Source organism: Glycine soja, chromosome 10 (assembly GCF_004193775.1).
Source record: "Glycine soja cultivar W05 chromosome 10, ASM419377v2, whole genome shotgun sequence".
Taxonomy (NCBI): domain Eukaryota; kingdom Viridiplantae; phylum Streptophyta; class Magnoliopsida; order Fabales; family Fabaceae; genus Glycine; species Glycine soja.
The window spans coordinates 16,185,308-16,188,812 of NC_041011.1; the positions used below are offsets into that span (position 1 = coordinate 16,185,308).

The following is a 3,505-nucleotide window of genomic DNA, read 5'->3' on the forward strand; positions in this document are numbered from 1 at the left end:
ACTCCTCACCTCGGTCACGGACTTAGGTGTAGGCCATTCTGGAATAGCCCTAACCTTCTCCTCATCAACTTGCACTCCTTTTGAACTTACAACAAATCCAAGAAACACAACATGGTTACTACAAAAGATGCATTTTTCAAGATTGGCATACAATTGTTCTTCTCTAAGCACACACAAGACAGATTTTAAATGATCAATATGCAAATCAAGTGAAGTGCTATAGATAAGAATATCATCAAAGTACACCACAACGAACTTTCCTATGAACTCTCTCAAGATATGGTTCATTAATCTCATGAAAGTGCTAGGAGCGTTAGTTAGGCCAAAAGACATAACCAACCATTCATACAAACCATATTTTGTTTTAAAAGCAGTTTTCCATTCATCCCCTTCTCTAATCCTAATTTGATTGTATCCACTTTTTAAATCGATTTTAGAAAAGTAACATGCACCATGCAATTCATCAAGCAAATCATCAAGCCTAGGTATAGGATGCCTATTGATGTGTCATCATTTTCTTCTATTTTCTAAACCCTTTTTGCACCATTTTAATTACTGATTGGTCTTAATTGTCAATTAATTAGGCAGTTTTATTATTTGGGCTCATTTAGCTAATTTGATGTTTTTAATCTAATTTCAGGAATTAATGAAACATTGGGCTTAATCTGAATTTTGGTTGTGGACTTGAAGAGAGCAAATAAAGCAGTGCTTACCTTAGTTAAATTCTAATTAGGAAATTTCGAAATTTGATTTTATGTGGTTCAATGTTTATTTCGTTTTGGGCCAGAGTATTGTAATAGGGCCCAGTGACTTTGAGTGACTCTTTTTAAATAGCATCCTTGGGATTCGTGCAGGGCATTCTGTTTGACTATTATTCAGAGCTTAGGGTTTATGGTTTTGAAGTTTTTCTGTTCTAATGCTACTGTTTCGTTCTTAATGCAATTTTTGATTTCCTGCTTCTAATTACAATTTCGTTCTTGTTTCTTCTTCTACTTTCATTTATGTTTCTGTCTCATTTACGTTTCTGTCTCATTTACGTTTCTGTTCATCTACGTTTCTGTTTCTTTACGTTTCTGCTTCATGTTTCATTTACGTTTTCTGTTTGAATCTATGGAAGGCTAAATATTCTGGTGTTGTTTCCTTTTGAGGACGAAGCCTAACTCTCTTTGAGGTTTCGTTTATAATGTGGTTCCCTGGCAGTTTTCCCTTCACCAGTTAACCCAAATTCGTGAACATTAATCAGTGCACACTTCGTGTTCGATTAATTGCCTCTGAGCCTAACTTGCGTTAGGGCTAACTGGTGTATGTGGTGCCTAACCACGTATTGACAACCCTAAGTTGATTTTCGCTTAGTAAATTGAAATAGGGTTGGATTAAGTGGTTAACTGTTAGGGACGAATTCTCCATAACCCATGATAAGAGAATGACTTTTGAATCAGAGGAAACAACCTATTTTTAATATTATTAGTTTCGTATTCCAGTTTACTTGTTCTGCTCCTTAAATCACAAAACAAACAACCCCCCCCCCCCCAATCGTTACTGTTACTGCTACTGCAAGTATATTATGAACATTTGGTTTATCATTGCTCGTTGGGAAACGACCTAGGATCACTTCCTAGTTACTGCATTATCATGTTTATTTGATTCGGGTACGACCTCGATCAAATTTGGCGCCGTTGCCGAGGAGCAGTATCCAAAGGTTCATAATAGCTAGCTAGTGTTGTGTGTTTAATTCTTTCGTGTGTTATGTTTAATTGTTAGTATTGTGTTAGTCTGTGTGTTAGTGTTGTTTAGCGTCCTGGTATTTTGTTTAGTGGGTGTTCTGTTTCAGTTTTCCTATTAAGCGTTTCCCCTGTTTCAGTTTTGGGTATTTTGCTGTGAATAGTGTTTTGCGACGGACTTAGCGACCACTTTTGCTTGTGGCAAAACAGACTAGTAGTAGAAATCAAGTAAAGACGGATTTTAGCGACCACCCATGCTGAATTATTTGAGATTTTTTGTTTTAGTAGCTAGGGTTGTTATTTTTGGATGAATTTTTTTGTGGTAACTTCTTTTAATCTATATTTTGTGGGAAAAATAGCTAGAGCCTTTAGTTTGGTCAGATTTAAAAGTTCCAAAAAAGTAGCAAATTTTGTGTTTGTCGAAACTTCAAACGGCCATAACTTTTGCTCCGGTTATTAGAATCACAATTATTATATATGTATTTGGGGTAGAAAAAAATTTCCTATGCCTTGGCAGCCACCGTAGGCTGGCTGAGGTCTCCATCGTCCAAAAATAGTGATTCTGTCAAAAGTTTTTTATTTTTCAAGTTTTATTCACTTATTTTTCTTAACCTACCATTTTTAGTTTCCATAGTTAGACTTTGAATTTTTGCCTGAAATTTTTGTGCTATCTTCTCATCATTTTATAAGGTTGCTCACAAAATTTCAAGTCATTTGGATATCATTTGAGGGTAGCTGTAGTTCAAACCTGCACCTTTATTTACATGACAAGGCAACTAGTTGTGCATGCTGAATGTAGTGTATGACTAGAGGCAATCCATCTGACTTACAACCCTTTGATCCTGAGATAGATAGGACATTTCATAGATTAGTTAGACATCATTTTATACCTTTTGATCATCCTGAGCATTCCATTACTGGTGAATCTGTGCATTCTGTTATTGGTGATTTTGAACATCCTGATTTGGAGCATTATAATTTTGAGCATTCTGATTCTGAGCATTCTGATTTTGAACATTCTGAGAACATGGCACAACCTCCACCCCATGAGAGGACTCTAAGGGAAATGGCTGCACCTGATTTCACCTACGAAAGCTTGTGCCTGATGAGGATGTCCCATATGTTCTTAAAACCGGACTAATTCATTTGCTTCCAAAGTTTCATGGCCTTGCAGGTGAAGACCCGCACAAACATTTGAAGGAATTTCATATTGTCTGCTCCACCATGAAACCCCCAGATGTCCAAGAGGACCACATATTTCTGAAGGCTTTCCCTCATTCTTTAGAGGGAGTGGCAAAGGACTGGCTGTATTACCTTGCTCCAAGGTCCATCACGAGCTGGGATGACCTGAAGAGAGTATTCTTTGAAAAAAATTTCCCTGCTTCCAGGACCACAGCCATCAGGAAGGATATCTCAGGTATTAGACAACTCAGTGGAGAGAGCCTGTATGAATACTGGGAGAGATTTAAAAAACTATGTGCCAGTTGCCCTCACCATCAGATTTCGGAGCAGCTGCTTCTCCAATATTTTTATGAAGGACTCAGTAATATGGAGAGAAGTATGATAGATGCTGCCAGTGGTGGAGCCCTTGGAGACATGACTCCTGCTGAAGCCAGAAATTTAATTGAGAAGATGACTTCTAACTCCCAGCAGTTTAGCGCCAGAAATGATGCTATAGTCATTAAAGGAGTGCATGAGGTAGCTACAAACTCAGCTGCATCATCTGAAACTAAGAAGCTAAAAGGCAAACTGGATGCATTGGTTAACTTGGTAACCCAGCAGCC

At 37.7% G+C, this 3,505-nt stretch overlaps 1 non-coding gene across 1 annotated transcript; it reads right to left on the minus strand.

Moving 5' to 3' along the window:
• Positions 1-3,116: 3,116 nt before the first annotated feature.
• On the minus strand, positions 3,117-3,223 carry LOC114372793. The gene has a single exon (XR_003658356.1). It is a non-coding gene; the product is annotated as a small nucleolar RNA R71 (small nucleolar RNA).
• Between the last annotated feature and the right edge of the window lie 282 nt (positions 3,224-3,505).